Genomic DNA, 15,104 nt, shown 5'->3' with positions numbered 1-15,104 from the left:
GGTGGAACTATTATTATAAATACTTCCCACGAGGACGCCTGTTTTTGGCCCCCCTTTTCACTATAGCCTCCATCACTCGCAAGCTGCATGAGGATGAGCGGTCAAGAGGATGGATGGATGGATGGATGGATGGATGGATGGATGGATGGATGGATGGATGGATGGATGGATGGATGGAGGGATGAATGGATGGATGGATGGATGGATGTTAGTGGCCAGTAGCATTGAACAACATCATAAAGGGGGTGTGGTTACACACACAGTGAGAAGCACGGCCTGCACGGCCCAGACGTTTTACTTCCTGGTTAGCAATGTTAGTACTATAAAACTCCCATATAATAGGAAATGAAATATTTTGAAATTAAATCATTGTGTCCCGAAATGGGAGCAGAAGCAACAGCATGTGCTGAGATCCAATTACAGACGCCAATCACTGTGATATCAGGAGAATGAGGCTCAGATTCGGATTTGACCATATGGCATGTTGGGACAACTGTGGTTAGCATGGTGGCAAGTTGACCATGGAGGCAAACAAACACACATATGCACACACACACACACACACACACACACACACACACACACACACACACTTTTGCAGACTTACAGGAACTCTGGCTTACTCAGACCACATGAAGAGAATGGTATTACCCCATACCATCAGTCCAATATGTCCATGCTATGATGCCATTAGGAGGCATTTAGCTGCCAAGCTAGTCCAAGTCCATTTTATTGGTCTGAATTTAAAATGAATGCCGCTGTATCATTTTTACTTGTTGACTGTAAGTATACTATGCACAATCTACTTCTAGTCACACATCTTGTAATTTACTGGGACTGTATAAGACACTGTTTATTTATGGTTATTACAGTATCAGCTCATTAGTCTGTCGACATGATCTGAATGAGCGTCCTATTCATTCAACACGCTAAAACTACTTCCATCCATTTTGGACATGGGTGAACTCATTATGTCCATGTCACAGTACTGAAATTGACCATTTTTCAAGAATTAAATCTACTGCTTGAGAATGTTCTCGCCATGCTTAGCATTTTTAGACAGCTGCTTCAAATCAAACAGAGCTAGAGGGGCTCATTAATGGATTTCAGATGTGTTTTCATTTTGAAAGATATCTGACTAAAAGTGAACTCAATCAAATTGAACTAAGGTGGATTCAAGTCAACTGAAAATGGAAGGAAGGCAAACTGATATGTGGCATTCCTCTATTAAACTGCCCAAAGATTTCTACTATTTCATCCACTTTCTCAGAACAACGAACAAGCCCTCTGATGTACAGTACTTGCTGTGATCAAGGTCAACACGGAGCTTCTTCTTTGTCTACTGGATGCTAATTTGCATTTTTTTCTCAGTCATAATCAGTTATTGCTTTGTGGGGCTACACATAAACTATGGGTCATCACACATAACATCATGTTTTAATGACATTCCATGGAGCTTTCCAACTTTATATGGTGTGTATATTCCCTGTACAAACAATAATAAAATTCCTAATTCTCTTTTTGATTATTATCCCTTATAGTTTATTTTACACACTTTCAAAACGTGACTTAATGTTACATGAAAAGCCATTTTGAGAAATGTTGCGGGATTGATCAATAACTCATTCCATTACATAATTTATTATTAACTCAATGTTATGCCTTTGCACCAAGCACCAATCATCACATGAGCTACATTGCATTAACAGCTAGAAAAAAAAGTCGGCATCAAAAAACATCACTGGGCTCTAATGTTGTAAACAGGTGCGTGTGTGCTTGATGTAAACATTGGCACATCTTTGTCTTGTCGGTGTAAGTTGAGTTTTTATTTATCTGAAAACTATTATGCAACCTGTTCCAACACAATTACAGCAAATACACAACTGCTCGCTAAACCCCTGAAAGGAACTGCCGTCAAGCCACTTCTAAAAAGGAAAAACATTGACTACTTCCTTGTTGGCAAATTATAGATGTTAAATAGCTTTTTTAAGTGTCTTTGGATGCCTTGAAAAGCACCACATACAGTAAGCATTAATACCAATCAGTATTACTATGGTGAAAGCGTTTGGAGGAATGCAATATATTGTGCTACTTCATCTCTTAACATGAAAACTTTAAAACAGGTCAGAGTAGGTGTACTGCCACTGAATCTTTTGTTTAATACTTGTGAAAATTGATTGAATCCAAGGTTTTCTCTTTGCGCTATCTCTCTATGAGCCCTCTGTCCTCCACCACATCCATTTAAAAAAAAAAAAAAAAGGCCCTGCATATAAATTACACAAGGCAGTTTACTGTAAGAGTCCACCGGGGAAATCGAAGAAGAGAATGGGGGTGGGGAGCATGGAGGCTGGGTGTAAAACAGAGTTATGGGAAACAGCAAAGGATGCAAGGCAAAGTGCATAGAAAGATAGAGAAGATAGAGATGATGGTAAGCATTGGGGTGGCAGTGAGTGAGACAATAATTGTTCAGAAGAGGAGAATAAGAACGTAAACGTGAGCAGGAAGGGGGGAATGGGAGCTGTGAATCTGAGTGAGGAACATTGATTAAGTCAAGAAAAAAAAAATTGTAAGAAAATGGGCGATTGGATCACTGGAGGATGGTTACTTTCAGGCTTCCAAAAAATGCAAAATATATTCGTATATACTTATATAATATATTTATGTCCATTCAACCAGAGTGAGGTCATGGTAAAAACACACACACACACGCACACACACGCACGCATACGCACACACACACACACACACACACACACACACACTGTTATAATAAAAAGTTCTAAAACAACAGAAATTTACCGTATGTTTTCCACTTTTTTCTGTCTTTTTAAAATATCAGTTAATTTACAAGAAAAAAATAAATAAAAATTGAAATTTCAGTATGAATATGCTGTTAAATGACTAATATTTTGATTGAAAATAGCTACCACATCTTTAAATACAGATTTACTTTCATATTTTTAACATTTATTTTGAAAGGTTGTTTTTGCCTGGAATTTTCAAAGGGGTGTACAAGGCCTGGTACAACTGCTCTCTAACCCAGATTCTACATCCGGGGAGCAGGCGGAAGTTTTGGCCATATACAAATATCAGGGGTCACCTGCATCTTGTTTTAAATGCCTTTAGAAAGAATGATGACATTTGACAAACACAGCTTTGATACACTTTCGGCTGGTAAACTGAAATTTTATATTCTGCATCTGCGAAACCGACAAAACGTTTGTGGTGATTTTTAGACACATCGGCCATCCGTTAGTGTCAAAGGTCACCTGCATCTCTTATTAAAGGCCTGTAGCAAAAATCAGGAGATTTCACCAACACATCATCACTTAAGAAAATGGCTTAATGTAGTAGAACTGATGTACTTTCCCAAATGATTTAAAAAGATCTTGTGGTGCAAATTTAAGGTTTAAATTTGGCCAGGGCTTGCGGGCACTTTCCAATACTGGGTTTGTAAAAGCAGTTTTAATTTTGTAAAGCATGTTAAATAGTCATTCTAAAAGTTCGTAAGGCTGAACAGGGACAGGGGAAAACATAATAAAATTAATACCCTGTACATTCCCATAATCCCATGATCCTGTTTTCTCTAATTTCAGTTTGTTTCAGTTATTTTGGTCAAAAAATGTTTGGGAGTACAATCCTGAGTCAAAAGTGTGTGTATTCAAAACGAAATGACAACAACGCAACCTGCCTTTGCAGTACGAGTTGAATGTGAAAAGCTCGGTTTTTGAGAAGAATAAGACGACATCTTATTGGTTGCTTTGACTTGACACTTAACAAGATCAACAACTACCGCTGCCGCTACAACTTTGACCGGCAGACACTTCAAGGCGACAGCAGCTAATGTTGAGGCTGGAGGAAGAACAACGGTAGCTTTATTTTCCTCCGCTAAAATGACTCATTCGGCAATAAGCATTTAATCAGCTGAATCGGAATGATAGCATGATGACAAAAACATGACTGGCGTCAGTGTTTGCCCGCTGCAATACGTTTTTAGCCAGACCAGCTCTAATGTTTGCTTGCCACTTAACAATGTAGCTAAGGTTCAAATCTGGGTTACTAAAGACAAAATCTACATTTAAACCAAAAAATACAAACAAATAAAGTACTGTAATTATTTTAGTTTCTTATATAAAACACACTTTCCCAAGTGCATGTGAAGGCATCGCTTCACCCGGCAAATCAACAGCATTGTAGGCCTGTGGCCATAGAAGTTGATTTGGAAGCGGGCTTTTGCCGTTTAGCCTAGCTTTTAGCTAAGTAACCCTGGTCCGAGACAGCAACGTATCTGCATGTTTTTTTCCACACCTTGTTCAAATAATCAGCTCATCAGCAAGCTCTGCAGAAGCCTGATAATGATCCTGATCATTGGAATCAGGCGGATCCTGATCATTGGAATCAGGCGTGTTATAGACGGAAGACATAGAATACATGCAGGATAGCAGCTCTCTAGTGCAGGAGTTGCCTACCCCTGGCCTAGCCAAATGATGCAATTATGAGGAAGCAAAGGAACGGTAGGTACATGCAACCTTTTATGGGTCGCTTTTACTGTGAAATATTGTTGAGACAGTCTTATTGTTACTCCATGTTGACAGATGTTGGTCGAGCAGCTGTTTGTCTAAACTCTGGCGCTATGTACATTGAACATATTTGATTAGTTGAGCATTTTGATGTACAGTATTTCCTGCAAATATATAATTGTAATTGCACAGCTGTGTTTGTGTATAGGTGCAATTATTGTTTAATCGACAACTATTCAATCAAAATTCAAAGTTCAGTCGTAATAGCGTTCAAATCTTCAGAATTTCAGCCTCTCAAGAGTAATTATTTTCTTTATTTCTTTATTGATTTATTATTGATTCTTTCTTGATTTATTTCTCCATGAATGTCGACTTATCATTCTGTTAAATGTAATTTTGACATTTACAAATGTCAGTTTTTACTTTGGAAAGCAATGTTCATTATTTTAGCGATTTTTGTGATGCATAGAGGACCAGGCGACTAAACGAACAATAAAAGAAATCACGCTAAAGCAATTTCTACCCTGTAATTTTTTGATTTTTTTTTTTTTGCGACTAAACGAACAATAAAAGAAATCACGCTAAAGCAATTTCTACCCTGTAATTTTTTGATTTTTTTTTTTTTTTGGGGGGGGGGGTACGTTTTTGTACAATGGTTGGATATTTAATCATATCTGATTGACTGATTAATCAAAAAAACAACAACAACAACGGTGCGAGTATTGATTTAAACGTAAAAGCAGCAAAATTGCACCAAACAACATTTACTCAGCATGCCTCTATGTGTAGCCATTATCAAACTATAACCTTTAAAATAGTGATGTAAAAATATACTGGAAAAAAACAAACTCTTTTGCCTAAAGTGTTGAAATAATCATCCCTTTATTTGTGTAAATGCATGTATTTGTGTGTGTGAATATCTGTCTTTTCGTCATTTTTGTTGTATCAAACATTGAATAACCGTTGCATAAAAGTGCCTTTGTCAGCAAACGCAACAAGCAACTTTGCAGATATGAAATGAAAGATTAAAAGGGTTTCTTTTTTTTCTTTTTTTTTCTAGCTGTGCATGAAAGTTTGGTCGCTTCCGTCTTTCCTGTCTCGGGTACTCCTTCTCACAATTAAACCCGTGCAAAGACACAAACAGACCATTATGCCAGACAGGCAGACATAGTTTCCCTTCTCTTTCTCATCCTGCCACTTCCTGTGCCTCTGAATGAAAGAACGTGCAGAAGAGACTGAAGTGTAAAGAGTCCTCTGTCCCCGCCACCTCGCTCTGACAGAAGTGACACCACAGCACCACAAGTACAACAGCAATGAAAAGCGCCACAGCGAAATTATTCATGAAGGCTGAAGAGCACAACAGCAAAAGAGCTCAATTTGTCTGTTAAAGTCACTCCCTCTGTGCTTTTGAAGCCATCCCGTTCATGAGTTAGGGCACAGGATTTTGTCCACCTGTTCAGATCTAGTAAGACCACAAATTACAGCTATGAAAGTGCCTATTGCAGGCAGCTCGGTGGCGCAGTGGTTAGCAAGTTCGCCTCACAGTTCAGGGACTTGAATTCAAATCTACTTCGCTGGGGCCTTCCTGTATGGAGTTCGCATGTTCTTTCCAAGCCCGTGTGGGTTCACTCACAAATTTAGCTACAGGCCTTTAATTAGAGATGCAAATGACCTTCAAGAGATGCAAATGACCTTCAAATCACCACAAACATTTGGTCAGAATATAAAATGTCAATTTCCTAGCTTAACGTGTCTCAAAGATGTTTGGGTGAAATGTCATCATTCTTTCTAGAAGCCTTTAATAGAAGATGCAGGTGACCGTTGACATTTGTGTATGGTTTAAATGTCTAAAAATCACTACAAAATTTCTGGCTACGAGCATTTGTAGCAAACTTTAAAATTTCCAGGCAAAAACAACTTTGAAAATAAATGTTAAAACGATGTTAGTAAATCTGAATTTAAAGATTTGGTAGCTATCGTCAATAAAAATATTAGTCATTTAACAGCATATTTATACAGAAATTCCTGTAACTTCTGAGTAACTTTGAAAGAATTTTATTTCTTACTTCTGAGTAACTTCTGAGTAACTTTGAAAGAATTTTATTTTTTTGTTTTAAAGTTTAATATTACAGTTTTATTCTTAATTGACCGTAACATATGTAAACGTAGTTGAACAACCTTCATTCTGTCTATAGTTTGAAATCAACTGTTGTTTTCCTCTTTATCAGGCAGTTGAAAAACGTAAACGTTTTAAATTAAAAAAAATAAAAATGTTCAAATCTTAAAATTTCTAAGGGGTTTTACCTGTCATGTTTTGGCGTTATCTTTCGCCTTCTTCAGTGTCCATTTTTAAGTCCTTCACTGTCTCATACAGGGGAAAACAACAGTTGATATGTAAACGTATTTTAAAAATAAATTAGTGTAATCTGTAAAAATCTGTAATCTGTAAAATAACAGAAATTTATTGTTGTATTGTTACAGTTGCAGTGATTTCACATTTTTTACATTTGAAATGTAACATTTCAGTCTTTTCTTGTAAATTAAAAAAAAGTGGAAAATATACAGTCTATTTCTGCTATTTTAGAACTTTACAGTGTGGATCAGATGAGCGATTGGCAGACTACACCATGGCCTAGACACCAGTCAATCAAAAAGCAATTGTAAATGGGGCATTGAATGTGAACTGATCGCTTGCCAGCTGCATAAAATTCAGCTCCAACATCACACTACAAATATCCCTAAACCTATTACTATCCTACAAAATATCTGAACAGCCTACATAACAATACGATATGCTGATGAGACAACAGGTCAACCATTGTTGTTACCAGCGGAATAAATGTTTATATTTATTTAATTAAATACATAGAAGCAAATTCCTGTACATCCCTTATTAATCTCACCATCTCAGCAGCAGTAAGATCCAACCAAAATGGCAAACAAAATTTGAACCTAGCAGTAGTGATCCAACCAATCCTCTTCAGGATGGAAAGTTCAGTTCAGGGGTTGCAGAACTTCGACTCTAGCAACAGCCGTGGTGTGTCCTGATGGGGACACCCCACCCGTGAAACTCCCCGGAGGCCCTGCGGTGCTAGTTCTAATAATGTAGGCCACGCTAAGCTTTGTGTGTTTGCGCGTAAGACGCATATGCAAGTGTACATGGAGACCCATGGACACCATGTGCTCAAGACAGTCAACTCTTAGACGGCATTCAGATAATGACAAAAAAGGATTTATTTCTCAAAGGCTGTCGAGCATGAAAATAACCCCCTCACCCATCAACTCCAACACACAAATGACAGCAGAACAATAACACAAATGCACATCATGTAACAAAAGCCCAGCCGACACATACACACGGGGAAAAAAATAATTAAATAAAGCCAAAGGATTTGAAGGAATAAGTAGAACATTGCAAAAATTCAGTAAGCATTGCTTGACACTCCAACTGTCCCACTGAGCTGCTTGCAGTGCACTTCTACTTCTACAGACTGCGTAGCGGTTTCTAATATCCTGCTTTACAGATCCCGGTAACTGGACCATGAATACTTCATGGATTTCCTGAAAACACAAAGCCCTGTGGAACTAGCAGGCAAAGTGTGTGGGTTCTTCTGCAGGTCACTGTGCCAATGTGTGTCTGCTCCATATTAACTCCAAACCAACGTTGTGCGGTGTGTGTATGTATTTATGTGCATGTCTTTGCGGTGGGATCAAAGTCCATTTGCATGTAGAAAAAACACAATATGTTTGTATACTTCCGTCTGTATATGTGCATATATTTACACTTACATGAAAATGTGTGTGAATCTAAATGCACATGGGGCATGAGATATTTCGGTATGTAGGTGTGCATACATAGGTATTATTATGGTTGTTTTATGAGCCTGGTGATTCATGTGTGTGTGTGTATGTGAAATAACAATCTTTTCATATTGTCACATGTTCACCAGCATGGACCAATGCTCAGCCTGCATGAAAAATATATTCAGTGTACCAGAAGGATCATGATGTCTCACACTGGGGAGGGATGGGGGAAGGGTGTGTGTGCCTGTACATGTGAGGGAGACAAAGATGACCAAAGGGAGCCTGACAATATGTGCACCACATTTCCAATTTCCTTGTATTGGGGGTAGGAGTAGGGACACGGCAATAATAATAATAATAATAACAATAACAATAACAACAATAATAATAATAATAATAATAATAATAATAATAATAATAGGAGGGGTTGAAGACAATTACAAAGGTTATTTAATACCAAGCACTAAACACTTTATTCTGAAACTGTGCCAACACACTCACAATATAGGCACACAGTTACAGTCACTCTTTTGTAGAACTTGACATATGGTGCACACATTTTCTCCCTCAATTTCAGATCCAACTCCTCACGCCGGCAAATTGCCACACCTCCTCTCATCCTCACGCTCATCAACACCCCCCCCCCCCCCCTTCAGTTTCCTCGTCTCTCCATCTCTTCCAATTCTCTCCTCTTTCTGAAAGTCATCTGCTCGCTAAGCAGTAAGCAACATTGCGGACCGCTTGCAGAAATGAGGGTATACAAATGATTTGTGGCACCGGCGTCCCACTGGCGCCAGCCTCTGTGGCTGTGAGGAGGTGCTTGTTGGGGGACAATAATGTCACTTTCACTTTGTTTTTCTCTCGCAGGCCCAAGATGATCATTTTTCCCCGATTTCATCGCAAATGTGTTTCAGGCAAGGGCCACCAAGGGAAGAGAAAGCATGAGAGAGAAATGATGTTTGGGAGCCATGTAGTGTGCAAGTGGAAGAAGGGGGTGGGGGTAAACAAGGGAGCTAGGGGAGGAGGGTGTATACAAGGGGAATGGAGCAAAAAGGAGAGAAGGCACATCTGCACAGTGACCTTTCTCTGATTCAATCTTGCTGATGAATCCTAATGAAGGATTTAATAAAATCACAGTTTACAATCTATCTCAGCATCAAAGCGTGCAATCCAATTCAAAACACATACCCTTCTACATTTCCAATATTCCCGCATACAAATCAAACCGTTAGCCGTAAAATAAGAGAGCAACGAATCAATGTGTGAGTGGAAAGCAGGTGAGAAAAATTAGCTATGCTGGCGAGTGAGCGGCTGGCACATTCGTTCCAGCTGTGCTCTAATGTCACAACTTGTCATATTCATTTGGCCTTCTAATGAGGCTAAAGTCAACAAGGTGCAGCAAACATGAGTGGAACGGCTGCTGCGGTTAATAACTAGAAATGAGCAAAGAGGAGTGGACTATGACCGAGAGGAGGTAATGGGAATCGTTTCAAACTTAATCGTGTGCAAGCTGGAAATAAGTTTGTTGTCCCGATAAAATAGATCACGTTTTTTTTTACAGGATCTCCACCCCCAACCATTTTCTTTTTCGACGGGGGCCTGAAGGTGCGCACCTTCTTGCAAAGTACTGTATTATAAAATGCAAGTGCATTAATTGCGAGTGCAGAAGGTAAAACTGAATCTGAATTATTGGAAACAGTGACATCTGCTGATAATACATAGGACTGCTGCTACATTATGGTTTGATGTCCTCCTGGCTGGCAGGCGGGCTGGCTTGGCAGACGGAAACCGAGACGGAGGGAGGGATGGAGGGAGGGAGAGAGGGAGAGAGAGGGGGGAGCGAGAGAGAGAGATTCATTTCATACTTACACTATCCATTCATCATCCTGACCGCTTCTCCTCACAAGGGTTGCAGGAATGCTGGAGCCTATCCCAGCTGTCTTTGGGGATTCGGCAGACTATCCTCTGAGCTGGTTGCCAGTTAATCACAGGGCACAAACAAACATTCACTCTCACCAACACAACCATCCATTTTCTTAACTGCTTAACCTCACAAGGGTCGCAGGCTTGCTGATGCCTACCCAAGCTGTCTTTGGGGATTCTACGTATCAGGCTCTGAGCGGCAAATCGCAGGTCACACACAAACATTTTCTTTACTGCTTGTCCTCACAAGGGTCCCAGGCTTGCTGATACCTATCCCAGCTGCAGGTGGGGTACACACTGAACTTGCCAGCCAATCATAGGGCACAGAGACGAATGACTATTTGCAATTACTAACACACCTAAGGACAATTTGGAGTGTCCAATATACCAACCATCAACCAACCATACTGTACATGTTTTGGGGAATGTGAGAGGAAACCGGAGTATGTCAAAATTTGAGTCAAGCTAATCACGAGTCAGCGGCAGACCTTAAAGCAAGCATGAAGTTTCTCAAATACTGCCAAGCTTCCATGGCAAAGCTCGAGCTGGAGTCCGTCCTCGGCCTGCCCACTTTTCCAGAAGCCGTGGGATCCCCACTCCGGCTGGACTCTCGTTTGGCGAGCTCATGCTTGTCAACGCTTGTGCGAAAACCATTTGTGACCATCGGCGGGCAACTGCTTCTCTCTTTAGTGATTTCATGTGTTTAGATGCGGCGGAAAGTCTAAAATTAATTTTGTAGACAGCGAATCATGTAGTTTTTATCATTTCATTTTTATGTTTTCAATGGCCTAAAAAATGATGAATAAAAAGCAAAGACTTCATACTGGCCAGCTCAGGAAAAGGTCAGTTGCGGTTACAATCGAACTTGACAGAAAAAAATACGAGGTGAATCTGAAAAGCATATGTAGTTGGAATAATCTGAACCCGATGAGTCAGACAAAGGTGGAAATTGCAAGTTAAATTTGGGCCGGGATAATGATTGATAGAATCATTGGACCCTTTTTCATTGATGGAAACTTTAATACCCAAAAATATCTTTACATGTTGCAAAACGAGATTTTTCAATTAAAGCTAAACAAGGATGGTAATTTCCCAGTTGATTTTCAACACAAGAGAGATCTAACTTACTGTAGTATTTATGCATCACTGACTAGATCAGCAATTTCCAGATGCTTTGAATTGGTTAAAGTTGTCCTCTGGAGTAGCCTCCCAGTTCCCCAAATCTCAACTCACTTGTTTATTTTGTTTTCTTATTTTAATCCTCCTTTTGTTTCTATCTTAAGGGGATGTTGAAGGCCAAGGTGTATGCGGAAAAGATACCAAACATAAATCATTTCAAGCAACACATCACCAACGCCATTACAAGCGTGTATCCAGCTGTGCTAATATGCGTTTTCTACAGTGCAAATCTCACTTTGAATTGCAGTTTCAGAACAATGATAGTCAAAGAAGAGCATGTTGCATGAATAAAAATGTATTTCCTAAAAAAAAAAATCCTATGTATGGAAAATAGTAGGACACCCAGTATATGCATGCATCCAGACAGAATATTGCATATTAACCCTGTGTGTTTCGCACAGACGCATCCCAAGCAATATTTACACACAGTGTGACACTGCTGGTATGCATCAAATATACATGTTTACCTCTGTGACATTACCATTATTATCATCCGTATGCCCATTCTAGTTTGCATGCTCAGTTTAACTTTGTGAGCGATTGTGTGCACTGGAAATGGGATCGGTGAGCGTGTGTGCCCAGTAGACTGAGTTATGAGTGCGAATGGAGTGAGTGGTATTTGACCATGTGCATTGTGTTTTATGAGATGAGCAGGCTTTAATGACTCTGTCACCATTAAATGGGCTCTGATTTGTAGCGCAGCTGTCGCCCTGCAATGTGATCAACTCAGCCTTCTGGAGAAACAAGCCCAGATTTTCATTCTAAACAGTGAACAGTGCACGTCGATAGGGATCCTGGCAAAAATGGTCTCATTAACGTGTGCTATTGATACAGAAAATAATTGCAATTTGAAATCTAATCAGGGAGAAATCACAGCTGTTTAGATGCAGGTGCCAGTCAGACCGCACATTATACATCCAATCAATGCACCTATTCCTCGGAGATGCCACTTTTTCCATTATTTTTCATTGGTCGTGTGGCTTGGGTCCCATTCATGTGGATACTATGCAGATGGAGCTGTGTTATTCATTAACTAACTGTACAGATGTATCACGGAGTTCAAAGATAGAATCTTTCCGTGGGAATAATTTTGAATTGATGCTAGTGCATTGATTTCAAGGTCTGTCTATGATGGGGAACTAAATGTTGTTTGTGTGAGGTGTTAATTATAGGATATATAGTATATGTATATTTATTCAACATTTTTATTTTTCAATTAATTACAGTACACAAGGTAGAAAAGTGCTATACAACTTGAAGTCCATTTACCATATACACTGATAACAAAGAGTGACTGTAATGCTGATATTGTGATCAGTTTTCGTTCATAAAGACAGCTTCAACAAGATATTCCGGATACAACAGTCGTTGTGGGAGTTTGGACTGTCTTGCATCTAAAAACAATTTTCCAACCATTCATTTTTACAAAGCCTCGTATCCTCTCTAGGGCCGCTGGCTCGCTGGTGCCTATGCCAGTTGTCTATGGGCAGTTCAGGACACTCTGAACTGGTTGCCAGCCAATTGCAGGGCACACCAAGACAAACAACCATTCACCCTCATAAGAGGAGTACCTGGAGGGAATCCACGTAGGCCCGAGGAGAAAATGCAAACTCCGCACAGGAAGGCGTGAGCGAGCTGGAATTGAACTCGGGACTCTGATCTGAGAGGCGAGTGTGCTTAACTGCTCTTACACGAGCTGCCCATGCCAATTTTTCTTTATTGTAAAACTTAAGCCTGCTGATGATCGTGGTAATCTGATAATGCTCTATGTAATTATTTTTTTTATCCATACCAGAGTCCACTGGACACTTTGTTACAGAGCGCAGTACAGTATGTAGCATGCATGTGCACTGCAGGTGAATCTGTGTTCTTCTGTATGAAAAAAGGTTTAATTCATTCATTTATTTATTCTTTGTTCATTCATTCATTCGTTCATCTATTCTTTATGCAATTTATTTTCTATCACTTATAATATTCTGGTTTGTGAATTTACTGGATCTTACTCCATCCTAACAGGCATGTTTTTAGAATGTGGGAAGAAAAGAGTCCCAGGATAGAAGCATAGGGACAATATGCAAGCTCATTGACCTGAATCTCCAGCCTTATCTGAGTGCCTTTGCCTGAGCAAAGTGTTCTCCACTAAAACTAAAGGTTTAAAAGAAAAATCAGTTTCCACATCTAGTAGCATCAGCTTCTTACCTTTCTCAGAAAATACAAGAATCTCCATGGCCTGTTCACAACGAAAAGATGTGAAAACAGTTATTAGTGAACTGCTGATTTCAAACATCACCATGAGCCTGGAAAAAAAAAAAAAAAAAAAACTTTCTTGAGAAACTGAATATTGAATTATAATTTATTTACACCAAAGTTAAACAAACAAAGCTAAAACACATTTTAAAAGTGTAAAATTTTTCTAATATAATTATTGTGTAACATGTATTTGCATAACATGAAGACAGAAACTTACCCTCACGATGTAAACACTTCACTTTAAGGGTCACTTCAAAGTAAATGTCGATTTCTGCTCTTAAAGCTCTCCAATATCTTTCTTCATTTTATTTTGGAAGTACACCACCACCAGATGAAACGGGCCACAGTTCAAAGAGGTTGATCTTTTCTTTAAAGAAAAAAAAAACGCTGTCAAGTGTTATTTTAGTGTCACTTAAAAAGCTGTAATGCGGTCTTCAGCATAAAGGGAGAGCAAAACAAAACATTGCTAAGGGTGTATACTCTACTGAACATGCACCATGGAAAAACATTATTCACTTAATATGCAAACATTAAACAAGATACTCACCTGTAACTTGTTAGTTAGTGCTGGCTATTGTAATATATGAAGACGGGCATCTGCAGGGATTTTCCTAAACAAACACACGGTAGTGAGCACCTGTAATTCGAATACTATTAAAAAATAAAGAGATGTAAAAAGTCAAGATTGAAATAATATATTATCCAGCATTTGAATCAGACACAGTACCCTTAAAGTTCCGGTGTCTTGAACTGAAATTCACTTCAAGTCAGTGATGGTTTTGAATACTTTAAACTGGAAACAAAGTTGGTCGGTTGGTTGGTCGTAGTTTATTGCTTTTAAATAGACCAGAAGACACGTTATAAGCAGTTAAAATGATATTTACAGTAAACTTTGTGTGGCTCAATTGTTTTCGTGACAACAAAGAAAGTTAGCCCTCGTGTGGCCGAAAGCTTCACAACGCAGCATTTGCCTGAGGGGGAAAAAACGAGAAGTAAGAAAGTTAAACTGAGTTCAAAATGCAGAAGAAGAATTTGATTTATATATAGCGATTTATTTGACTAATAATTGTATTTCTGTTTTCCCTTTAATATATATTCTACCTTATCTTGGGCTTTTATCACTGCTTAAGATATATCCGATTTTGCTCATCAAACATCTTCAGCGGATGGATTTCCTTAACCTTATAATTAACAACGTTATTGTTGTCAACGACTTTTGTTCACCAAAGAATGTGATCCCTACCTGATTGTAAAAGCCACACATATGCAACAGGGCGGACCGTTGAAGATTCTTAGACCAAAGTAGTTTAACAACAACAAAGTTTTTATAACGTTTCTTCGGGTTTCTGCGTGTTTATAACGCCATCTATGACCCTCCCTCGCGCTCTCCTATTGGCTGCCTGTGTTGCACCTGTTCACCCCGCCCAC

At 39.1% G+C, this 15,104-nt stretch overlaps 1 long non-coding RNA gene across 1 annotated transcript; it reads right to left on the bottom strand.

Annotated features, from left to right (window-relative positions):
* Positions 1 to 12,628: 12,628 nt before the first annotated feature.
* LOC148427696 (uncharacterized) lies at positions 12,629 to 15,046 on the bottom strand. Its single transcript, XR_015868246.1, has 5 exons — positions 14,920 to 15,046; positions 14,404 to 14,647; positions 14,224 to 14,287; positions 13,894 to 14,043; positions 12,629 to 13,723 (listed from the first exon to the last, which is right to left on the bottom strand). It is a non-coding gene; the product is annotated as an uncharacterized LOC148427696 (long non-coding RNA).
* Positions 15,047 to 15,104: the final 58 nt, after the last annotated feature.

This window comes from Hippichthys cyanospilos, chromosome 2 (genome assembly GCF_059441005.1).
Source record: "Hippichthys cyanospilos isolate Australia breed blue-spotted pipefish chromosome 2, RoL_Hcya_1.0, whole genome shotgun sequence".
NCBI lineage: Eukaryota > Metazoa > Chordata > Actinopteri > Syngnathiformes > Syngnathidae > Hippichthys > Hippichthys cyanospilos.
The sequence above is the reverse complement of the archived record's forward strand: the minus strand, read 5'-3'. Positions and strand labels throughout refer to the sequence as shown.